The following is a 26,575-nucleotide window of genomic DNA, read 5'->3' as shown; positions in this document are numbered from 1 at the left end:
GGATGTGAGCTCAGGGCCAGTCTTCCTCAGAGAAAAGAGGGGGATTGGCAGCAGTTAGCTCAGGGCTAATCTTCCTCAAAAAAAAAAAAATAATAATAATATAAATTTTTAAGAGAGTTTAACTTACAACAAAGTAGTAAAAGAAGACTAGTAAAGAAATCAAATAAAAACAACCATCCTTCAAGCAATGTGTAATTAAAGGGCAATAATCAGAACAAAAATTCCAAATGAAAGTATCTGTGTAACTATTCTAAAAATACAGCAAGAGAGTTTCTTTACTTAAAATAGTTAAGGAAATTAGTCCAAAAAAAATGGGTGGCTTCACTTATAAAATGTAAACCTTCCAAATAGAAGTACTTGAGTAACTACAGAGGTAGTGTTTAGAAATAGATCACCGAGAATTGATGCTCTCTTTTCCTTCAAGCTTTCTTTTCAATGTTGTTAGATAAAATGTATATGCTATGGCTCAATTTTGTGGCTCTTTTTCCGATACTTGTTCTGACCTTTCTTTGGCTTCAGTGTCAGCTGTGATGCATAGACGTGAACAGCTTCTACACTTTTAAGTACAAACTTACACTGTATATAATGACTTTTGACATTCCTATCATTTCAACATTCTAATAATTAAAGAGTTTAAAGGTAATAGGCAAAAAGCATGAACAACTCAGATTAAGTATGGCTTCATGGTTTGAACCCTGAAGAGTCTAATCTGAAATATCCTTCATCATAACCTAAGTGGACAAGGGGAAAGTGAGACTTCCATAGCCACTAGACAGTTTGGAAGACAGCCAGGTGAGCCAATGTTCTAAGGGCTGTCAGTGACCTTGGAGTGAATTTTGCAAAGGTGCAAATGTGTCTGTCTCAGGCAGGCAGCTCCGTGATTAAGGAAGTTAGCACACCCACAACGCTCTAGTGCTTGGTAAACACCTGTCAGCTGTAGACAATATCCTTTCTCTAAAGGAGTTTCAGTGGAATGCTGAATCCGGAGCCAGATTTATAGTATAATAGTCTGTACCTCTTATGTAAGAAGCTCAAATAACTGGAGTGGATTTATGCAATTTAGATTAAATAGTGAAAAAAATCATACCTAAAGCTTTCATTCCCTTGAAGCAAGATATAATTCTTTCACTATTCCTTAGTGTTTCTTCCTTTGAGAAACATTCTCTCTTAGCCATATTAAAAAAAAATTGAGAGATGCACAAAATAAGCAAGTACATTTGTTTATGAATTTGTCTAAGAAGAGTTCTCATTTCCCTGGATTTTTGAGGTCTGTGACAAGCATAACATTTCTTGGGTAGAATACTAAAAAGGATGTATGAATGGATACTTAGCAAAAGAAATGCTAGAGTGAACCGAGTCAAATTATCTGACAGCTGTACGATCATGGATATAGGATTTAAAATGTCCATGGGCGTGAAGGGATATTGTGGGTGGTCGTTTTTAGGATATCTGTGAAGAATGATAATAAATACAATCTATTTTATTTAAGTGAGTTTTTCATTCGGTTCTTTTTGACAATCTGACATACATGCTAGATCATAGCTTAATACAGACTAGACTTTTTAGACCACGAGTGTCTAATAGGATGCTTGTCATTTGATAAGCTTTTGCTAAAACATTCACCAAATATACAGATTATGGCAAGTGAATGTGTAATAAAGCTGAACTGTGTATATGTCTGTGTCTGTGTCATTTTGTGTGTGCATGTGTTGTTGCAGAAATTGGAAGAGGTACGCCTAGAAAAGAGATAGCAAACTTATGACTTTGAAAGGCAACAGTTTGAGTCTCATTTATTTTAATTTTCTTTTGAATCAATGCATTTTAAAATTGTATTTTAATATTCAATCTGGTAATGAGCATAGAAGAAGGTACATATTAATTTATTAATTAAGTAAAGAAAGAAAAGATGAATGAATGAAAATTCATAGCACTTACTCTGACTCCCGTAGAGTTTTTCCTGTTATTGATTGCTGTACGAAAATGGTTTATTAAATGCAACTAATACACCCACTCTAAGAAAATGATTAGTTAGATTAGTTAAGTAACTGCTCAGAGAATTGGAGAATTAAACACAATGAGTATCACAATCTGTGGACATATCAGGGCTTTTCCTTTAGAGATATGTTCTTAGCCTGCATTAATTCAATTATGTTATCAAAATATTTTCAGTGAGATATAGAATGATACCACTTTGGTTTCAACTGCTAAAATCTAGACAGAGAGAGTTAGGATTTCTTGTGACTTTGAAACATTGGAAGAATGTTACATAATAAGTGACAGGGTATTCAAAAGGGATGAGTGTAATAGAAAATAGCTCACTAGGCACAAATCGGGTTGGTTTGAAACCAGTTAATGTGATAAGCAATATGATCTTACTGAAAGCTCATATTCCGTGCATCCTGTTTATTCACACAGTGGTATTTGTTTGGTTTAACACAAACAACAACAACAAAAACACTTGGATGTCCTCACAGCAGGATGACTGCAAAGATTGGAAAACAAGTCTCAGTTTAAGTAAGAATGAGTGTGTGTGCGGTTTAATTTCCGCATTTCAGAACTGATGGGCTGGACACATGCAAGACTCAGAGATGCCAACTAAAACAATTAATGACCTGGAAACCAGGACTTCTGAAGAAGGGTTCATGGAGTTACTGTCACTTAGTTTGAAAAAGGAAGGCAGCCCACATGTAGAAAAGACTATGGTAAGAAAGAGTCCCAAATTGAACAAATGTTTGGACCAAAGAACAGGATAAAGTAAAAATAAGAGGACTTAGACTACCTATATGAATGTTTTAGCATGATGGTCTTTGAAAAGAGTATAATTTCCATCTTTGAACTGTAGAATTAGCAAGTCCCTTAGCTGTGTTGATGCCAATAATGCCTAAATAAATGACAATATGAAGGAAACAAGTTCAGTGTTCATTTCCATGATTTACTAAAAAGAAAATAATGGTAATTTTATGTTTTTTGATGCATAGACCATCTCTGATAATTCGGTGAAAGTTAGTGTGCAAAACACATAATGCATTATGGAGTACTTAGGGTTTTCATTTTGCTGCATGGATCCGTCAATTGTTTGCCCTAGTGAGGGAATATAACGCATGTTTTGCAATACTAATGTGACGTGCAGTACGCTGACATTTCATAGTCCTGAGGGTACTAAGGGCTTAGGTGTCTGTTGTACTATGTTTGGAAGAGCAGTTCATGAGTCAGTTTGATTATGAGTTGGGAAAAGACTCAGACTTTTCCATTACACTAAAAAAGCTCACAAAGTCTGTCCTGTGAGAAGCAAGATACCAAGGAACTGGAAGATGGTGGAAAGAGATAACCTAAAAAGATAGGGGCACCCAGAAGACAGGAAATATAAATTATAAACAGGTACTGCAGGATCAAACTACCTGGATTCAAACCCAAATCTGTCAGTAAATTACATGCTTCACGCCTTCATCTGTAAAGTGGCAGTGATAATATGGATCTCGTTGCATTGGGGATTAAATGAATTATTGTCACTAAAGCACTTAAACCAGTGGTTGTCACAGTATATAAAAACTATGTGAGGGTTAGTGATTATTATTAAGAATTATTCATATGGGTTTGATATATTTGAATATTCTTCTTGAACCAGTGAGTTTAGAAATAGCATTTTAATATCAAGACTTAAAATGACCATTTAGGAAAACACAGCTAAAATTTTTAACTTAAGATTCAAAAAGAGAAAAGAGAATTTTCTCTAATAATATTCGTTTTCTTCTAGAAATGATCTTTTCCAAAAGGAGCTGCTTTTACTTTTAGTATATTTTATGGCATGTTTTCTTTAACATCTATTGTGAACTAAAAAAAGGATTTCATTTTCCCATTAGCATCACTTCTGTTATTACTTCCTGTGTGTGTGATACTCATTACTTGACCTGGTCTGTGTTTCATACTGTAACTAATGGATATAGCCCCTATAGAGAGGGCTACATTATGTGACCAGAGGCTGTGTATGAGGCCAGGCCATGAACTCCAGGCAGAGCAGATGATGGTCACCAGCCGTTAGTGCTGGCCTTACCCCAGGATTCTAAACCTCAAATATGGGCACCAGACTGACCTTCTGGCAATTGGCTCAGCTCTAGTAGACATAATATGCAAATGAATGTTAAACTTTGTTTCTGCCATTTTGGAAATATTCGATTTATACCTATTGTCACTCTCTCCTAAAAATTTTAATTTCTGTGGGAGGCCCTGCTCTAAGCACTTGAAACATAGTGAGAAAACAGGCAGAGAAGGTTTCTGCTTGTAAGAAGCTACCATTGTATAGATAAGTAGATAGGTAACTAGTGAGGATCATTTCATATTTTCTAAGTACTGTTAACAAAAAAACAAAATTAATAAGACAGATGAAGCAATATAATGTAACTGTGCTATTTTAGATAGAGTTGTAAGGAAACTTCTCTTCGAAGAGACATTTGAACAAGACCTGAATTAAGTGAAGAAACCTGCCCTGTGAAGATCTGGGTGACAAGTGGTGAAAGTTCCAGGCAGCATAAAGAAGATGTGCAAAAAGCTTGAGTCAGGAAAGAGCCCAATGTGTTCCAGGAACAAGAAAAGCCTGTGTGGATGAAACAAGGGAGTTACAGGGAGAATCTTTTCAAGGTATTATCATAGAAGTTCTCAGGAGCCGTTCATATAGAAATCTTGCGTTTATTTTAATTCTAAGTGTAAGTCATTGTAGGAATTTAGTGGTGAAATAGTATCATCGTGTTTACATGTTTTTAAAATTATTCAGGTTTTACATGGAGAATGCACTGCAGAATGCACAGGTTTTTACAAAATTCAGTAAGGAGGATATTGTGTTATCTAGCCCAAAGATGATTGTGGGGTAAAAAGGATGTTATCTGTGGAGATGGTGAAAAGGGAATCAAAATTTTCAACCTTTGGACTGGTTGTGAATGTTGAAAACAGTGGCCCAAGATGTCAGGGGCTACTTTTCTCTTTTGTCTTATCAAAGGAGAGCTGAGAAGAAATCAGTTGTATCTATGAATTTGGAGCTAAGGAGAGAAGTCAGTTCAGAATATATGAAATTGGAAGTCATCAACATACATACCATGTTTAAACCTTGAGAATAGATGAGATCAGCTATGAACGGAGTATACTACAGAAGGGTAGAGGGCCATTGATTCAGCTCAAGGGCCACTAGCATTCAGAGTTGATTGATTAGAGGAGGAAGATCCAGGAAATGTTACTAATAAGGAACAGCCATTGAGGCAGGATGAAGAACAGAAGACTGTTTTTTCCTGGAAGCCAAGAAGCTATATTTCTAGAAGGAGGGAGTAGTCAAGTATGTCAAATGCTGCTGAAAAGTGGAATAAGTTGATAAAAAGGTTTAACCATTGGATTTAAGCAAGATAGAAGTCTGTGGTGACCTTTGCAAGAAAGTTTTAGTGGGAGTAGTGGGGTGAATTCCTAACAGGGAGGAGCTTGAAAAGAGAAAGAGTTTGTGGGGGAGAGGGAGGAATCAAATAGAATTCAGAAGTACTGACAATCTCTTTTGAGATATTTTTCTGTGAAGCAGAGAAGCACAAAAGGAACATGATTCCAGAGAAGGCTTAAAACAAAAAGGAGAAAAATAATGCAAAGGTGAACCCTGATGATTCAAGACAGAGAACAGGTAACTCATCTACCCTTGAGTAGATAAGAGGTGATGGGATCCAGAGTACATGTACATTAGATGCTCTTGGATAACTGCAGAGACTTATTCAGTTCAATAAGGAGGGCAGATTAAAACTTGTAAATGTAGATAGACTGGCAGATCTGGTATTGGGAAAAGGAGATCTGCTCTCTTTTGATTGCCTCTCTTTTTTTCAAAGTGTGTGTCAGGCTCATCAGCTGAGAATAGGGGAGCGTTGTTAGAGGTTTGAAGACCAAGATGTGATATAATTATCTCAGGAATGGAAGTGAATAAGAAGGAGTTGTTGAGATGCAGAATGCATCAGTGGCCAATTTTTTGCTTTCAGTTGGGATTGTGTTCTGTGGCTGTTTGGAAACCCACAAGAACTATTTGTTGTTTAAAACACCTATGCTTTAAATCTTGTTAAATAAATTTCGACGTGAAACCAACGAAGGAGTCTAATATTTAGTAAGTGTGACCTTTTGCGTCAAATATGCCTGACTATCAACAGGATAAATTTCTTAATCTTGTAAGTCTCAACTTCTTAATGTACTCAGTGGGGTTGATATCTTTAGGATAAACAGCTTGAGTTCAAATCTGTATTTCACTGCTGACTAACTAAAGGACCTCTGGAAATTCCCTTATCTGAAAAATTAGAATAAAAATAGCTCCTAACTAATAATGTTATTATGAAGACTAAAGAGGATAAATTCTTTGCAAATGTCCAATCCCTTAATTGGACAATGCTCAAGGAAAATTCCTTACCAACAACAGCAGTGGCAGCAGGGGTACTACTCAAAATGCAGTACTTGACGGTAGTGTGTTCACAGAAATGGGGGTTTATTTTTCTTTACTACATTTTAACCAAAGTATTTCCTCTTATTCCAATATCAGTTGAATCTGTAAGAGATAAACTGAACCTATATAGATGTAAAGAATAGTCGTATACTTTGATCAAGTATGAAATTTAACATATTATTTTAAAACTGTTTTAGAAAGCAGCAGAAGAATGGGGAAATCTGGTACAAAAACTCTGTTCTTAAAACAAATATGGACTGTTTAAGGTAAATTACTTTTTTTGGGAGGACCAATAAAAATAATTTTTATTTAATTTAAAAATGTTAATTCCTTTGCATAATAGCCAGTCAAGAGGCTGACCAGCAAAAGAAAACATTTTGGTTATCTACTCTAGGGACGGGACTCTAGAAGACACATGGAATTATTGGTAAAGGTCAGTCGGCTATCCTAGTTAGAGAGAAGGTCACGTCTTAAAATGTCATTCCTTCCATCTATTCATAAACAAACAGGTAGTGATCTTTAAGTGGAGATCAGTAAGATCTCCAATAAAATCTGGGCTTTCAAATATATGCCAACTTTCCTTTATGACATTATCTCCCCAAACTTTGTTTTTCTATAGCCTATATTCCTGTCAAATTGGCCTTGCTGCTCATTCTCGGACACGTCCCATTTCATATTTACTAGCAGAGTTTTGCTAACAATGTTCTTTATAGCCTAAATATTTTTTCCTTCATCTCCCCATGTTAAAATCTTATTTATTTTTATAGTCCCAAATAAAATGGGAAGATACTTTCCCCAATACTTGCCATCTTCTGATGGCCTCTTTGCTTTGTAAATATTCATTGCTCTTGAGTTTTAGATCATATGTGTCTCTAAATAGTTATAAACTATTAAGAGTTAAGTATATTAAGTGATATTAATATACTTAATGTTAATATTAAGAATAATATTAACTACATTCCATAAATGTATATACATATATATACTATTTATACTATCAAGCTCCTGGAGAGAGGAACTTGTATTAAAAGCCTTGAATTCCTCTAGTAATAGCAATTTATACATAAAACGTGTTTAATAAATATTTGAAAAAGACAGTGTCATGGGTGCTGTGCTGTACTATTGACATCTCTCTTCAGGACTGAAAGATTTCTTCCCCTAGCTGTTGGAAGACTGTCCAGCTGAAAGCTCTCAGCCCTTTTGGGAGATGATTTGGCTGAGATTCCCTCATTCAGCGTTATTTCCCTTTCACTGGGCAGCCCACGTTCAAGACTGGTCAACATGGGAATAAAAGGACATAACCCACTCACTCAGGACAATTCTCCGGGTCATCCCAGCTTCAGAGCTCCCTCAAGGTTAGCCAAGGCCTGGTGACTGAACCACAGCCTAATCTATACCAGTGCTCATCCCGGCTCCTTCTCCTCCTGCACCCCAAAATGGGTGTGGACCTGGAAAGACCATGCCCTAATAAATTCGATCACATTCACGTCTCCATCTCACAGTCTGTTTCCTGGGGGATCCCGAACTATGGCAGCCGTGAAGAACTGTTGAAAACTAAAAAGCACATTTTCATGTTATGCTATTTTTGAAGCTTTTTAAATCACATCTGAATTAGGCAATGATATTTTGGGCTTAATCTGTTCTTAAAAAATATACAGATAGCTATGAGTACACTTGATCATGAGGTTCTAAATAATCAAGTTTTCCTGTGACTAACATTCATTAAAAAGACAGGTTACTACACTAATATAATGTAATAGTTTTTAAGTATTCACGATGCTAGGCAATTGGTTACATGGAGAAGTGGCTAAATTTTCCTTATTAACTAAATCCACTATAGGACAACTCTATATGAACCTCTGTTTCATGTATTGAATTACTGCCCATTTTAACTAGATTCTATCCTGGATCAATTATTTATTATCCACGCTTTGATCACTGCAATCCTTAGCAGGTAAAAAAGGTTTTCTAGAATTGGTTTTCTGTCTGCCTTGCCCTAGAATGTGTCCATGCTAAAGGAGGATCACATTATTGAAACTCTAATTTTATTTTTTTTTAAAGATTGGCACCTGAGCTAACAGCTGTTGCCAATCTTTTTTTTTCTTCTCCTCCAAGCCATAGTTGTAGATTCTAGTTGTGAGTGCCTCTGGTTGTTGGAATTGTATTTTTTTAAATTTTAGTTCTTATATTATAAATTGTGGTTAACTCTTCTTGTGTGGATTTTTATAATGGGAAACTACTGAATAAATTAGGGTAGGAAAGTAACAACCAGCTATTTATACTGTTTCACGTATTTTCAAATTTTGACTCTGTGCTCTGGTTTCTTCACAGCACTACTTAGTCGGATACAGAAAGAGTAATTGGGCTTCTTAGGAGACGGTATTCATGATGATAGTAGACAAGTCACACGTAGTCCGGCACACAGACTCGGGGTTATTGAGGTCAAAAGTGGCCAAATATCTTGTGTCTAAGTGCCACCAAAAGCTGACCTCAAAGACTCTGGCATGCTGCCTATCTTAACCCTGGTTCTGTGTCAGTGGTCCGTGGAGTGTGAAGGACACTGTGTGTGCCCAGGTGCTCTGATGGCAACCACGGACTCACAGGGGAGGTCTTGGGAAACGTGAACAGACTGAGTCCTCCACGCCCTGCACCCCCCCTCCTCTCCTCACTCTATCAAGAATGCACAGCTGGTAAGGAGAGATCAAACACAACTGAAATAAGCGCTCAAATCAGCTGCTTCCTCAGCCAAGGGTTCTAAAGAGGTAGTGTGCCACTGAAATCAAGAAAATGCCAAATTTCTGACTTTTACTTGAAGGAATAAAATGTGAGCTTTCTATATAACACATGCTAAGTTTTAACCGTACTTTTATGCTGCTGTCCAAGCTGAAATTAAGACCAAGGCTTTACCCTGATTAAATTAAATATATGAAAATCATGGTATCGTGAATATACATGAACAGCATACTTCTAAGTAGAGTGAGCTTTAATGTAGATTCGAATGAATACTCCTTTAAATGCAATAGGACCTTTAATCTCTCACTTAATCCTAATTTAATTTTCTTGTTAAAATAAGAAACATATTTTATTGTATCTTTTAATTTTAGAAATTCAGTTTATCAAAATTCTCTTTAATATTTTTGCATAAACCTCTTTAGTCAACTCAGCATAGAGATTTTCATAACTCAGCTTCAGAAGAAATGAAATGCAATGAAATCATAAATCATAGGTTGTAGTGATTTCCTACCTGTGTGATTTTTTTCCTCAAAAAGTTATTATGCAAGCTCTGTGTCTGTTTTTGCTCACCCTTGTACCCCCACTGCCTTCAGCTCCATTCATATTTGTTGAATGAATGAAGACTTTCTGAAGGAGGAGACAAGGCAGAGGATACTTAAATTATAATGCCTTTAGATTTGATTGCTATTTATTGTCTGATGCCTTAGGATCATTTTCAAGCAAGACTAACACTAGGGGATTCTATCTAGTCTCCAAGACCCTGCTGTTCTCTATTTTCTTCCAATCCTGACCAATATCTTACTCTGTCTCCATGTCTTGTTCTCACACACTATTTTTCCGTCTTCTAACCAGTGTTATTAAGTTCCCTACAGTGTTATTGACGTGTTCTATTATATAGATATGGGGGGGGGTGGTAAGTAGCTGAAAAATACTATCAGTAGACTTTGAGAGGATGTAAAACTGCCAAGGCACTTTCTTTTAAACACTAGATAGGTTACAGGAAAACATCAGCCTTCATTGTGGCTGTTGTAACGATCTATAACCTATACTGAAGTAGGGTGAACTTTATAAAGATCTTTTATTCATGTAATCAACCAATATTTTATATATTAACTTCTAGATTCTGGTCACTGTTGTTCCAAGCTTACAATTAATGATAGGAGAAAGAAAATAAATAAGTAAACAAATAAAGGAAGGAAGAAAGGAAAAAATGAAGTCCTTGGGTGACAGGTACTATGAAAAACAAGACGGAAGAGGACATTTGATAAGGCAGAGTAATAAGTGTGCTGTAATTTTATTTAGAATGGTCATAGAAAGCACTTATGACTTTGTTTTCAAATCAGCAGGGATGTGAATCAAGTGAAGGAGTTAGCCATATGGTTATTGAGGGGATAGTTTTTTAAGGGAGGGAATAGCCAATGCAAAGACCCTGAGGTGGGAGCATGCTTACTCTTGTTTAAGGACTAGGAAGGGGGCCAGTGGGGTTGCAACACAGTGAAAGAGAGAGAGAGTTAGTGCCTGAGGGCAAAGTATGAAGACCTTGAAAAGTTTGAAGACTTTGTATTTTACTCTGAGTGACATTAGAAAACATTTGGGGTTGTAAACAGAGAAGAGGTATAATCTCATAAATTTTAAAAGGATCACTCTGGTTGCTGGGAGGAGAATGGAATGTAATAGCTAGAGAAAAATTTGTATCTTTCTTATGTAAAAAAAAGATTAGAAGCTGGAAATCTAGCATGGTACAGCAGACTCATCAGGGAGCTGGACACTTTAGATCTCTCTCTCCCAGTATCCTCTGCACATGGCATCATTAACTTATGGTCCAAGATGGGTGTTTGTGCTCCAGCCAGCATGTCCGTATTCTACCTTTTCCATTAAAGACTCATCATAGAATATACACATGACTCTTCAGCACCACACCGTTGGCCAAAAGTGAGTCCCATGGTCTTGCCTAGCTGCAGGGAGGCTAGAAAATATATTCTTTAACTTGGCTATTCATTTGCTTGGTCAAAAATTTAAAATATCAAAGGTTTTTAAATTCTTCTTTTACTGAAAGATTAGGGAAGCATCCCAAAACAATACAAAGAAGGAAGACCACAAATTGAGACTCTTTCTACTTAAAAAACTGTAGCTCAAGCCCAAGATTGTAAAATATAGTCTTTGAAAGGTAAGCATGTGGACAGTCCATTGCTCCCTAATTTAGAGTACCCAATCCTCTCTCATCTGCCTCCATCAGCTCCTATTTTCCTACCAGTCCTAACCCCGCATACACATAGTGCTTGCACATGTTGGGGCCTCATACACTTCCTTAAAGGAGCCTTCTCTAGTCACAGATTATCATTCCACCCTGTATCATCCCCTCAATAATGTCTATATTTTTCCTTTATAGAACTTAACACTAATTTCATATGTGTATTAAGTATTACTATGTCTCTTACTTGGCTCTAAAAAACATGGATGGGATCCATACATTCTTTGTCCATCATTGTATTCTCAGTGTGCATTCTAGCACAACACCTGACATGTAGTTGTTTATTAGGCATATTTTTTCAATAAATGCATATCTAAATAAATGAATTCCCATAATATTGTGTAGCAGAAATCAAGCCAAGGAGATTGAATTAAAAGGTCTTAACGCTAAAGTCCAGGAGGCTAGAAATTTCCTGGAATCATTTTAGTAAGTATATGAAATCTATTAGAAGAATTTGTACATAATACGTCTTGCTTGTGTATGTATAAGGACCATCATAGTATCTCGTTACCTCTTTATAACACTTTTAAAAATTTGGGAGCTTGGAAAGCTATAAACTAAATAGTAAAACTTGATATTATTTTATAGGCCTAAGTAATAATTCTTATACTATTTGGAAATATATGAAATGGTCTTCTAAGGAAAAGCACCTGCTCATACTTTCAATCTTATGTTATTTTTTTTCTTATGGTATTAGGTTTATATAGCAAACTTAGATAAAAACAAAGATAGTGTCAGTCACCAAGACTTCTGTCTTTCTTTGTTTAGACATTTAAGGATCTGGACTAAGAAGTTATAGAATACAGGGGACTAATTTCACAGGACGGTGAGAAACAAAAAAGCAAATTACTTGGACAAATTTGAGCATTATTTTTCGTTAAAAATCAATATACTAAGCTCATCATTGTTATTATAAATTCACGTAATGGGTAAGGATAAAAAATGCTCTTGGAAGTTTTCATGGATCTTAAAAAAGGGCTGTTGCTGCTTTTTAATGAAGCAGAGCACTTGTCTGGTGCGTTGAGTATTTCTTTGGAGTCCTGTCAACCATGTAGATAGTTGATAGCTTCTCACAGTCAGACTGACACTTTGAGTAGAAGTTTACTGTAGCATACAAGAAACAGTGACCTGTGATACAGCCAAATGACTGCTAAAATGGTATGAAAAGAGATTTCAACTCCCTCTGGCACTACTAATGTACCTGAAATTTTAAAAGTGTGTTTTTGTAGTTATGAAAGGATCCAGAGAGAGATCACTAAAACTTGGTGCCCTGACTTTATCCATGTCAGCTCCAAGCATGGAGAGGAAGCCCTCCATTGCTGTCACCTGGAGTGGAGCTCAAGGGATGTACAAGATTACTTTATTCTCAGTTTGATCTTGGCCTTCTGTTTTGATCCTTGCCTCTCTGCTGAGATTTAAATTTAGTGGGATTCAAGAGAAAACTTTTGATTTGATATGCACTTCTGTAGATACCGACCTGAAAAGAGATTGACTTAATATGTGTAAGTTATTCGATTTGCATATGATTGTCTCTCACTGAAAGCTTGGGAAACATTTGACAAGCGAGCTCCAGGAGATAGGCTTCACAGCTTCTGTCAATGCAGGTAATCCTCTGACTTACAGAGGTACATTTTCCTGGAAAAGCTATTGTAAGTTAAAATAACATGAGTCAAATTACATTTTCTCCCAGAAAAAGTCATAAAGAAGATTCTTTTGGCAGACCTGATAGTCAGCCTCTTATAGAGAGAAGACACTTTGACTGAGGATAGGGACTGTGTGAATAAATAAATTGAAGGCAGTGATGCATCTGTAGAGCACAAGATTTTCTAAAAGTTATATACATAATTAAAAGAGTAATGCATTATTAATCAAAGAAAAATGTATTCAATGTAATTAAGAAAAAATCATTGTGTACCAAAGACAGAGTTTCATATGGAACAATGCTTCTGAATAGTTGCTGACCCTAACAGAGATAACTTAACCTCTCTGATCATAAGTAGACATCTCTTAATGGGGTTAAAATACCTGTTTCACAGGTTGGTTTAAGGTGTATAATGTCAGCTAAGAGCTGGGTAGGATTGAATTGTATCTCAGCTCTATTAATTAGTAGATGAGACTCCAGGTGATTTGCTAGAGTTATTTGCATCTGATTGCTCATTATCCCCAGTATTCTTTCTCTCTTAGTCCTTTTGGTAGTCCTTCAGCTTCCTGTGGACCAAGGGAATGTCATGAGACTAAGTTATGGCCAAAGGGGTGTGAGAAGAAGTGATGTAGGCACATTCTGGATCTCAGCCCCTGCCCTCCACTGCTCTTATACCCTTCCAGTGGGCTGGAATGTGGACACGGTGGTGAAGCCCTAGCTTCAGTTGTACAAATGAATGCAGCACCCTAAGAATAGCAGAACCATTAGATAGAAGGAATCTAGATCCCTGATGATCTTCTGGAACAAAGCCATCCTCTTAATCTGACTGTAGCTCTGGGCTGCCAAGTGAGAGAGAAACTTCTATCTTATTCAAGCCACTGTGTTTTCATGTCTCTTTATTACAGAAACTTGGCCTATAGCCAGACAACAGTGACTTTGAGGAAGGGACTAGACTCCCCAGAGCTTGAGTTTATAATCTATAAAATTGAAGTAGTAACGGTACCTACTTATAATACTATTTTGAAGCCAAAACAGTTACCATATAAAAACCATTTAAAATAGCATCTGGCACACAATTAGCATTCAATAAGTGTTGGTTTGCTTATTTTATTCTTCTAATTATTATTTTAACTGTTATTTGTGTAGTTTAAAAACTGTAAAGTTGAGTAGGTTTTATCTTAATAAGGCATAATGAGCAATACTGAAAAAAATTAATGGTTGAAAAGAACACCTTTAATTTCAATGCCATGAAATCAAATAGCTTTTATTTTTAACCCCAAAACATTTGCAAGAAAGTTCTTGAGATGGGTTTTTTGCTTTTTTGAGAAATTGATGCACAGACTACTATTTTGCTAGTGTTGTATATGTAGGCATGTGTGCATATGTGTGTTTTTCATTGCAAATTTTCCTGGAGCACGTTAAGATTATGATCATTCTTCTGCCTTTGAAAAAAGTATCTTTCAGTTTCCAGAGCTTCCATCCCATCAGGACTGATAGTTACATCTATTACCTTGATGCCACATTATTCTAATCTGTGGCTCCAATTTACCCCTCACTCTCTTTTACAAAAAATACATTTCCATGGCTTCCCATTGAATGCAGAATATTGTCCAAATTTCTTAACATAGCTTTTAAAATACTTTTGAATTTAGCAACTATTTAGTTATAACAGTGAGCATTTATCCTGGTCTGTTTTTCTTAATGCATTACATACACCATGGTCATATTTCTGTATTCATAAGAATCTCTATTCTTTTTTTTTTTTTTTTTAAAGATTTTATTGTTTTCCTTTTTCTCCCCAAAGCCCCCCGGTACATAGTTGTATATTCTTTGTTGTGGGTCCTTCTAGTTGTGGCATGTGGGACGCTGCCTCAGCGTGGCTTGATGAGCAGTGCCATGTCCGCGCCCAGGATTTGAACCAACGAAACACTGGGCCGCCTGCAGCGGAGCGCGCGAACTTAACCACTCGGCCACGGGGCCAGCCCCAAGAATCTCTATTCTTTACATTCAAATTGTGTTCCTTAGAACAGTACTCCTGACAGATAGTCCATGAAAACTACATTCTGTTATCAAGAAAAATTATAAAATATTGAGAATCATGTTTCTTTCTTGGAGATACCCAACATGCATTAGCTATTAAAGTCTCTGAATAGTCCTAAAAATACAAAGAATATTTTGGTTTAACCCAGTTTTACCAAACATATTACTATGAGACACTTCCTTTATAAAGAATCTGTCAAGCTCAGAGAACCAGTTTTGAGGATTCCACTTTGAGAAATCTTTTCCCAAAAGACTGAAATCACAAGAATCACGAGATGCACTGTTATCCTCCCCTCATTACCGTAGACACAGTTCCTTTCCCTTTCCTCTGTGCTGCTAGAGCACTCTGTTACTTCATTGTGCTGCCACATTCTGTTTTATATTTAAAGTGCTTGTGGACATGTCCCTCCCTCTATAGATTGTGAGATCATTTAAAGTAGCACTACGTTTTTTCTTCTTTCTTTCACTATACATTGCCTAATATAGTATATGAGTGGGTGATTAGTGATTGTTTTCTGTATTTCATCCTTTTGTATTCTAGTGCAAACATATAACTTCAAGAAGAAAATACACAACTTGACCAAATGAGTGCCATCTTTCAAAGAGTCTTAGTTGTTATTTGTCCACATAATTCTACATTGATTATAGCTTTTATGGAACTTTATTAGGATTTCCATCTACATAGTTCAGTTTCAGACAGCAGAATCCACTTAACTAACTTAAATAGAAAGGGATTTGTTGCAGGTTACTAAATGCCTTGGTAGGGTGAAGGAAACAGATTCTAGACTGAGCCGTCAAGAATGAATCACAGAGCCACCTCTGCTGAACTGAGCTACCAAAGGGAGCTCTGCCTCTTCTTTGATGAGAAGCCATTGACTGGAGAACCACTCCAGTATCATGATTTGCATACATCTACATACTCAAGAAACCACAATGATGGGAAAACTACCTTTACTCCTGCTGGATTCAGAACTGTACCAGATTTAATCAGAAGATAACAAACTCCAATCTGCCACATCTGCCTCCTCACCCCAAAAATGATGATGGCACACTGGAAACTTAGTTAATGCTACTGAAGAAAAGCAAATAGATAGATAGATGCCTCCAAGACTATGTTTGTAAGTAAAAACAAAAGCACAGCTTGGCCTCACTTTCCCCTTCCAAACCTTCTTTGATTTGATCTGATTCGCAGAATGTGATAGTCATCTAAATCCTTAGCAACAAGGGAGTTTAGTAAATGTATCCCTTCCCTTTCCAACCTCTACTGTATACCCAGTAGGCAGGTGAAAGCAAAAAGGCACCCAGAAAGCAGGTGAAATGGATGCTGGAGCTAGTCCAGTGTTTACCAACACTAACTGTAAATCTCATTGTTTTATTCATATTTAAAATTCTCTCTTGTTCTAAAACTTTCTCACTTCTGTATTTGCTCCTCTGTACTTGATTTTGTGTCCCCTCCTCTTTCTCTCCCTGTGCTCTATGCAGCTTGAGTCAACAGTAAGACTTCCATCTCCACCTGAAGGAGTTTGATACAAAGGGCGGGAGGCAGTGGCTTGCTTTATCTAATTGTCACATGTAGGTGAACTAAGAACATTTCGTGAAAACATGCCATGCTCTATCTTAGCTACAATATTGGATTTATTCATAAACAACATTCTAATTTATTCCTTTCCACAACTCTATGTTGTAGATATTAACCTCATTTTACTAAGAGCAAAACAGAGGCACTTTGAATAATTGTTTATCAAAGATCATGCATCTTGTAAGTTTTGGACCCCTGGTCCCTTTGCAATACTGTGTAGTCAAAGATAACCTGAGATGTGAAGGAAACTGAATTCCATTTTCCCAAGTTTCACATGGAAAATACAAGTAGAGAATTCAAATTATAGCACAGCGTGCAAAAGCCCATATTGCTATTTCTGTTCTTTCTGGGACCTGTTTTATGGTGAGCAGCATGGTTTCTCTGATGCATACACATCAATTCTTACCTGATTGAAGGGTGATGCTACATTCCCTGAACCTCGGCATCCACTGCAGCTTCCATTGCTCTGGTCTCAGAGGCTTGGTGTTGCTGGTTAATTTACATGCTCTGTCAAGTCATACCAGGAAAAGCACCTACTCCTTAGCTCCACACAAGGGAAGTTTATATGATCTGCAAGCAGAACGTCCCTCCACTTTTCTTCAGTCGTGTCACCTTTACTTGTTAAATATCCATTCTATATGATAAAATCTAATTAAATGAAACGTCTGCCAGTACAATCTGTAATATTATGAATTCACTTCCATATGTATCTGAATTATACTAAACACCAATAAATATGGATATTGAACTGTGAATATTTAATTGCATTGCAATTCCCTTTGTAGTGCCATTCTGGGGTCAGTTGAAAGAAAAATATAGCAGAAATGTCTTTCAGAACATCAAATCCATATTCACAGATTACATTCTAGTTCCCTAGGGTACTAAAAATTGGAAATCCTTTAAAAAGCCCAGTTATCTCTTTTCACTTTATTGTATTTTACTTATGAATCTTATGCTTATAATGTAGTAACTGTGTCAGAAATATTATCACAAAAGAGTAACAAAAATAAGCATCTCTTTAAAGTAGCATGAAATTTAGGTACGATTTAAGCATTTTAAGATACTTTTCTTTGCTAATTAATTATAAAATATAGTGTGAAAATCTTTCTACCCTCTTTTTAAGGTCTAAGGTTTGTACCTAAAATTAAATACATCAGTAATAGTAAAAATGTGTAATATGCTATCAAATAATATTATGTAAATTGAGATTAGTTAATATAATTTTTAATCATTCCCGTAAAGCCGTATAAGAAAGATACAAGACGGTAATTATTTTATTTTTATTTGATCTCTCTATTTTAGAAGAAGCCACAATGACATTGTTGTTAATTTAACTATCATTTGGGAATAAAAGAAAAGAAACAAAATTTTACAGGTAAAATTTAAGGTATAATTCATAGCCTTTAAGTCACTTTAAGACATATATGCCACTCAAATGTTGCTACAAAAATCATCTTGTCTTAATTACAAGTGTAGTTGCACAGGCATTCATTAAAACAAAAAATTATCTAAGTCCTACTGCATGCCATGTGTTTTGATTTTTTTTGAGGAAGATTGGCCTTGACCTAACATCTGTTGCCAATCTTCCTCTTTTTTTTTCCCTCCCCAAAGACTCAGTACATAGTTGTACATCCTAGTTGTAAGTCCTTCTAGTTCTTCTATGTGGGACGCCACCACAGCATGGCCTGACAAGTAGTGTGTAGGTCTGTGCCCAGGATCCAAACCAACAAACCCTGGGCCGCCTAAGAGGAGCACCTGAACTTAACCACTCGGCCACGGGGCTGGCCCCCATGCCGTGTGTTTTTAAGTGCTGAACAAGATTGAACAAGAAAGCTGTGATCCCTGACCTCTTTGAATTTATAAGCAAGCAATGGAGAGTTATATTAAAGACAGTAAATATAACTGATCAATTTTAATTGTGTTAAGTGCTATGAGGAGGCAATACAAGGGCTATAAGAACATGTAAGTGGCCCGGGCCCAGCCCAGTCAAGGCAGAGATAGAAGTAATCACATAGGCATCTCTTTAAGCTCTGACTAAAGGGTAAGCAGGCATTAGCCAAATAAGTGGGGGGTGGGAGGGTGAGGGATGGAATAGGCTGTGGAGGGAAAGCATTCAAAGGGAAGCAGAGTGGCTGAGGTTCCACGTCATGTCGGCAACGCATGGCCCTGGGAAAGGAAACAGGCAGGGTCTAGATCATACAGAGCCTTGTAAGGTACGTTGAGGATTTTGAAGAAACTCATCAGTGTACCTTTTTCTTAATCCTTTATAGGGCATACATTATTTGGAGAGAACTGTGGTATCATTGGTAGAGAATACTACTCTGTTTCCACTTACTAGTAATGCTCACTGAGAATGGAATTATCTCATATGCTAAATAGGAATGAAAGAATGGATTGTTTCTCAGGGTATTTGCATTCCTTCCAGAATTTTTCTAAATACTCTAGTCTTGTTTGGTCTTGTCAGAGATTTCTGTTTGAAAACACACAGTAACTCATTTTCCTAATTGTCTATTATTTAGAGGTAAGCAATGGTTGTTTTATGTTCCTTCTAGCTTGTGTGGAGATGGGGCTTGGGGAGACCCAACTTGCCTGTAAGGCTGCCGAGGATTTGCTTTCCAAATGTCTCCAAGATCAGTACTATCTCACTGTATTTCACGACATTTTGGTAAACATTGAGTTATCATTAGACTCAGAATTACTTGTACTGTTTTTATCAAGTTATTCAGAATGTTCAAGAGCATTCTAGCATGGTAGAGCAGGTGTTTTCAAATTTCACTGTGGAGGCCGGTCCCGTGGTGGAGTGCTACAGTTCACGTGCTCCAATTTGGTAGCCTGGGGTTTGCTAGTTCAGATCCTGGGTGCGGAATTACATACCGCTCATCAAGCCATGCTGTAGGGGCATCCCACATAGAAGAACTAGAATGACTTGCAACTAGGATATACAACTATGCACTGGGGCTTTGGGGAGGAAAAAAACAGGAAGATTGGCAACAGATGTTAGCTCAGGGTCAATCTTCCTCCTGCCAAAAAGAAAAAACAAGTTTCAGTGTGAATTCTGATTCAGTACCCTGGGGGTAGAGTTCACGAATTGGTGATTTTAACAATACCTTTGGGCGGATATTTTGCAGGAGATTCATAGTTTGTACTTTGACCACATTTTGTTAGAAGTAAAACGGTTGGCCAAAACCAAAAATCACTAGGACTCAGAAAAACTACCAAATTTGCACAATTAAATTGAGCCTCAGGTTAGTCATCTGTAAATGAGATGGGAAATATTATGTATTTACTCTCCCAGAGGAGGTCTTCTGTGCTTAGAGTGGACCTCCTGATGTAGCAAACCAAAAATGTAAATTCCCAGAGTTCATTGCTTCAAAAGGACTTAAGCCTTTTTGGTGCACGTGGGCTCAGGAAACTTCCATGTGACTCTTGTTTCTACAACCCAGAGTTCACTGGCACACAGCTTGCTGCAAAATACCTACACTATTTGGAAGGGTTCTGATAACTTTCATTCTTTTCTGTAACTTGCTTCTTTTCTAATATTAAGGTTTTGGACTAGCAAAGGGGTTATTTTAACTGTCAGATTAATCACTGGCCACAACACATGGCCTTCTCTGTCAGAAGTGTCAACCTCCACACTGTTCATTTCTTGTGTCCGGGTGCAGAACATGATTGATGTTCACAGCCAAGGCAGAATCCATCTTTAAGCTACTAGTGTCATTGCACATAAAGAATATTTGTTAATGCATGCGCTACGTTTAAGAAATGAGTGACTCTGCAGGCAAATTGTCACACTGAAGAGGATTCAAGAAAAATTCATCTCTGACATGCTATAGGAATGCTGTATAATTCTATAAAAACTAACTGATATGTTTCTATAATCTCAGATTAAAGCTTTTATTCCTTTTAGACTGGCCGAGGGAAAAATAACTGGTATAAGTGTGTGTGTGTGAGTATGTGTTTAGTCTCTCATCACGATAAAGATTAGCTTTCAAAATGTGTTCAGTACTATGTGTGATGTAAGGAGACTCTTCATAAAATAAATAACTTCCATGAAATATTGAGTGTTCTTACTCTTACAAGATATTGGTATACCAAGATAGGAAAATTAATCACCATATTGTATGTTTTAGGTCAAATCACGGGCCCCATTGTTATGGTGCTATATGGTGATATTTGCTCACTATTACTCAAAGAATCTCTAGTAATTATTTTGCTTGAACACAAGAATTAGAGAATTAGTGTGGGATATAGACTTCCTACACACATACCACTCCCCGCTATACCCACGTAGGTTAATGGATGGCTGTGGGTGTGTTCCACATGTGTGTGCATCTGTGGGTATGTGTATCAGTGTGTGTTCTGGAAGAGCATTAAGTTATTAAGTTGCATATTAAAATTGTCAGTGTCAAAATGAGAATTTTTTCATTGTTTTTAATTTTTATAATTAAAGATCTGCGAAAAACTGCCAAGAGAGTAAATATGCTAGCAGGAAATGTTAGCACATCATGTTGGAATACTGCCTCATCCCTCTGTAAGAATTATTCTTTCTACTTTTATAGAAAGACAATAAAAAGAAAGAGGCTGTGCTACTTTTATGTGGAGAAAAAAACCCAAAACTTTAAGATGTTAAAATGAATAAGCTAAACTCACTCTAGGAGTATGTGAATGAAGGCAGCTCCTGAAAAGAACTAAAGGAATCTTTTGCTGGGCCCTGCAGAATTTAATTATGGAAGATGGCAAGGAAAAAACATCATATGAAGTGATCTCCAGTACTGAGTGGGGAATTATAATATGTGAAACAATTTCATCACATAATTAAGAATGATTACAATGAGTGAAAGTTTGACTCAACCGATAACTGTTAAAAAATCGAATACACTGTTCAGTAGGGGAGTGAGTTCTTCACCCCTTGAAGTGTTTATGTAAAGGCTAGGTGAGTCTCCATCAGAGATATTGGAGAAGAGAGTCCTGCGTTGCACAGGGGATTCATACAAATGGTGTGGACATCTTTTTCAGCTCCAAGGTTCTAAGAATTTATCAGATTTGCCAGTACTGTGTTGACTTTATTTCTTTAAGTTAGCTGTTTGACCTAGACAATTTTTAAAAATATTAAATACCTAATTTTTCTCTTTTCCATCCCTACACTGCCTAAGTTCAGATACTCACTATGTTTTGCTTTATACTTGTAAAAGAGCCTCAAACCAAGCACCCTGGCTCCAGGTTTTTCTCATCTGCTTAAAAATTGTCATTGTCTCCCCATGTGTTGCCGAGGGAAATATTAAATCATTAGCACAATACTCAGGGTCTGATATTGCTTTTCTTTTAGCCACCCCTCTGAATGCATTGCTTTTTAAAGGAGGTGTTATGGACTGAATTGTCCCCCCCCAAAAAAGAAAATTATATGTTAATTAGGGGTGGTTATGGGTAAATGAGATCATAAGGGCGGTGCTCTAATGCGGTAGGACCAGTGTCCTTATAAGAAGAGGAAGAGACACCAAGGGTGTGCACCACAGAGAAAAGGCACTGTGAGGACATAACGAGACGATGGCCATCTGCAAGCCAAGGAGAGAGGCCCCAGGAGAAACCAAACCTGCCAACACCTTCATCTTGGACTTCTAGCCTCCAGAACTATGAGAAAATAAACTCCTGTTGTTTAAGCCAGGCAGTCTGTGATATTGTGTTATGGCAATTGATACAATTACAGTACAATCTAATTGATACAAGGGATCTATTTTATGCACCCCGTGTCAATTTCTATAGACATTATCTGTTGTCACAGCTCCAGGGATGCTAGTGGCATCTATTGGGCAGACGAGGGATGCTGCTAAACATGCTACAATGCAAAGGACAGCCCCGCATGTTTATTCCATCCTAAGTGCGTCCCCTTCTAATCAGTTAGAACAGCTCATATACTCACCTTAAGGAAAAATTTTTCGTCACCTCAAAGACAAATTCTTGCTTTTCACTTCTACCTTCACTGCTGCTTTATATTTTTTAAAAATCTCCTATTGCATTTTATACAATGAATTTTGAATATTAATTATTTGCCTTCAAATTTCTTCTATTAGTCTGCGAACTTTCTGGTAGTATGTGTCCGTGAATTTCTGAACCTTAAACTCCTATCTTTCAAAGGAATTTATATGATTTAACCTTGTCTTTTCCTAAGTATGAGCCTAATTATTATTTTGCCCCACTGTTAATAAAAGGAATATCTAGTTCTCTATCATGGAAATTCTGATTGAGTAGATTCAGGGAGACTAGGAATGTGTATTTTTAACAAGAATTTCAGGTGATACAACAAACTGGCAAGTTTAAGAAACAAGAGTTTTGTCGATCTTAATGTACTAAATGGCATGTATGACTGAGATATCTAATAGATTATGTAAGTAAATGTGGCATCTGACAAATTTGACAATCATAATTTTATAGAATTGTAGAATGTTGAAACTGTATAATTTCAGTTGACAAATAGGAAAATTGCAGCACAAAGAGTTTAAGACTCAATTATGGTCACAAAATTTTTAGAAGCCATCTCCCTTCTGGTGCTCATTAATGATTTTTATGTGAATGCATCATCAGAATATCATGGACATTTAAACTAGTTTGTGCCCTAAAGATAATCTATTCTAATTCTACCTTTTGTAACCAAGCACAATCCTCAGGGAGTTTCAGTGAATTGAACAGTTACCCAGCTCATAATGGGGATACTCAGACTGGAACTCCTACCCTTCACTGCTAGGGATTCCTCCTAAAATCATTTCAATTCACTCACTGAAAATTTTCACTCTATCACAAGTGTAAAATGTAAGTTAATATCAAAATGAAAATATTCACTTACCTTAATATGCAGTTGTTAGAGATGCTTAAGAAAAACTATAGTAACATTTCTATCAGATTAAAAAACAACATTCAACTTTGTATTCTAATCTCAAATAATAAATTGTGTGTGTGTGTGTGTATTTTAATCAATATCCTCTCTAGAATGAAATCCATGTTTGGAGATTGGGTTACATTTGGATACCTCTATCAAAGGTATCCAAAAAAAGTTTCTGGTCAAAATATGTTGCCTTCATTATCTTTCATTTTCATATGATCTTTATATTTATATAATGTTTTTGTGAAAATTGATAAAAATCTTAGATTTCCTCATTCTCTATATCAATTAGGAAACATTCATATGTTGATAGCAGAAATTCAGCTACAAGAGCTTAAACACAGGAGAGTTTATTCTCTTACGTTAAAACAAAAAATCTAGAAGTAGGCAGCCCTAAATTCATAGAAGCATCAGGAAACTAAGTATCTTATATTCTGCTCTGCCATCCCTAGTACACGACTTCCATGCTTAGGGTCAAAGATAGCCTGACTCTCAGACCATGACGTCCTCTTTTTGAACAGGAAATAAGGAATGGGAGGAGGACAAAAAGGGCCTCTGCCAGACATCTTCACTCTCTTGGTGAGCCTTCCCTGTAAGCACCACTAACATCTACTTAGAGCTCATTGGCCACTCCTAGTATGAAGGGAGACTGGAAAATAAAGTCTTTTGGGGGGAGACATTGTCATCTGTAATAAAATCAGGATTTTGTTACTATGACCAAGAAAATGCATACTGGGTAGTCAACCAGCAGTCTTTGCCAATATATGCTTTATTATTTTTGCTTCTCTTTAGCTATTTTCACTATTGGTTATGGGAACATGTTCATAAGGTCTAATTTGTTATAATTAAGGTGTTTTAATCTTTAGTTACATACTGTGCTCTTTTTTATTTTTTGGTGAGGAAGATTGGCACTGAGCTGACATCTGTTGCCAGTCTTCCTCTTTTTTGTACGTGGGACGCTGCCACAGCATGGCTTGATGAGTGATGTGTGGATCCGCACCTGGGATCCTAACCTGCATACCCCGGGCCACTGAAGTAGAGCATGCGAACTTAACCACTACACCACCAGGCCAGCCACTGCATACTGTACTCTTAACTCCAGCGTGAAATACTGAACACACTTGGTGTTCATCTCAAGAAAATTAATGGAAAAAATATCCACTATATTATTGAAAAAGGTCATCTAAATATTGAGGATGATGCAGGGCAGCATCTTTGTACATAAATCACAGCATATCATGCATAAACTCTTGTTTTCATAGATGTAAAATATAAGATAGACGATCATTTAGAAGTTGATCATCATTAGAAGAACTAGTAGTAAAAGTCATCAATATACACGATTTGATGTAATAGTCAGAATTCTTTTCTGCAGTTAACATTAATCATTACAAATTTTGTTTTATTTTTAGGAACTTAATTTGAATGTTTCAAATAAACATGCATTTTTCTAATTAATCTAATATTCTTAAATGCTATTTTCAAATGAACTATGTATAACTTTCAGCTTTAGATGGTCTCATCATAGGGTTTTCAAGGTAAAAAAAAAAAAAAGGAAAATACAGCAGTGGTTTACTATTGCCTTCAACTGCATGGCGTGTGGGTCCAAACCACATGTGCTCGCGTCAGTGGTGTCACAATCACCAAACGCCTCAAGATGTAGATGCCCCTGCTGTTTACCTTGGTTCAGTCATCAGTTTAAATGGAGACTGCAGCCAAGAAATCAAGAGAAGACTGAGACTTGGAAGAGCAGCAATGAAAGAATTAGAAAAGATCTTCAAGTGTAAGGAGGTGTCATTAGAGACCAAGGTCAAGATTATCCACACCCTCATATTCCCAATTACTGTGTCTGGATGTGAAAGCTGGACAGTGAAGAAGGCTCACAGGAAAAAAGTCTGATTCATTTGAAATACAGTGTTAGAGGAGAGCTCTACTGATGCCGTGGACTGCCAGAAAGACAAACGAATGGGTCCTAGAGCCAAGTAACCTGAACTGTTACTGGAGGCAAAAATGATGAAATTGAGCCTGTCCCACTTTGGGCACACATGAGAAAGCGGAATTCTTTGGAAAAAACAACAATGCTTGGAAAAGTAGAAGGCAGCAGGAGAAGAGGAAGACCAAATATGAGATGGACTGACTCCATAAAGGAAGCCATAGGGGTGAGTCTACAGGAGCTGAGGAGGACTGTGGAGGACCGGATGTTGTGGACGTCACTCACGCGTAGGGTCGCCAGGAGTTGGAGCCGACTTGACAACATGTAGCAACAACATGTATAACTTTATTACGTGACAGTTTACAGCTAGCTAAAAAATCTTCAGGTTCCTTCTTAACTGATTTTGTTTTCTCATACATATCTTGTCTGATGTTTAGAGTTATAACAAAGTATTCATTTTCATTGCATGATTTTTGCTTCTACAAAGACTACAATTTTAAGTCTTTTAAATTACGGAAGAGGAAGGAAAAGAGCATGAAAGATGCAGTGTTTTGAATAAGGCAGACGTGTTCATGCTAAAGACCTTTCTCACTAGAACTTAGCCCTTAGCATTTCAGTCCTTCATGAAGAAAGGGTGAATATGAGCTTCCTTCAGATAAGTGACACTGACAAGGTTTATGCCCATCCAAGACCTGTTAAGCGTTCTATTCAAGGTGATGAATATTCTGTGTATATTGCTCATCCTACAGTTAGGCTGTTCATGCATGGTAATAGGAAGCTAAAGGGATTAAAACTTCTTTTTATGCCTTCTGATCATATATTATTGTGTCCACCCATCCAAATATTTCATTAAACATTATTCTTTTCCTAGAGCATTGGCAAATGACTAGTGTACGTATTTGTAAGGATTTTTTTTATTTTTGCTTAAATAAGAAGTATGAAAATCTTTCACCTTGACTATTAAGCAAATCTGGTAATTTATACATTATCAAATAAATGACTGCAAATCATTAATTGAAATTATCAAACATTACCTATTTGGAATCAGTAGTGACATAACTTTATACACTTATTT

The 26,575-nt window shown here is 36.7% G+C and overlaps 1 protein-coding gene across 3 annotated transcripts in view; it reads left to right on the top strand.

The window, feature by feature from the left end:
* The window catches only part of GRID2 (glutamate ionotropic receptor delta type subunit 2), a 1,392,659-nt gene that overhangs the window by 402,881 nt on the left and 963,203 nt on the right, over window positions 1-26,575 (top strand). The gene's annotated exons all lie outside the window — the stretch shown is intronic.

This window comes from Equus asinus, chromosome 3, assembly GCF_041296235.1.
Source record: "Equus asinus isolate D_3611 breed Donkey chromosome 3, EquAss-T2T_v2, whole genome shotgun sequence".
Lineage (NCBI taxonomy): Eukaryota > Metazoa > Chordata > Mammalia > Perissodactyla > Equidae > Equus > Equus asinus.
Note: the sequence above shows the minus strand (reverse complement) of the source record. Positions and strands in the feature narration are given on the sequence as shown.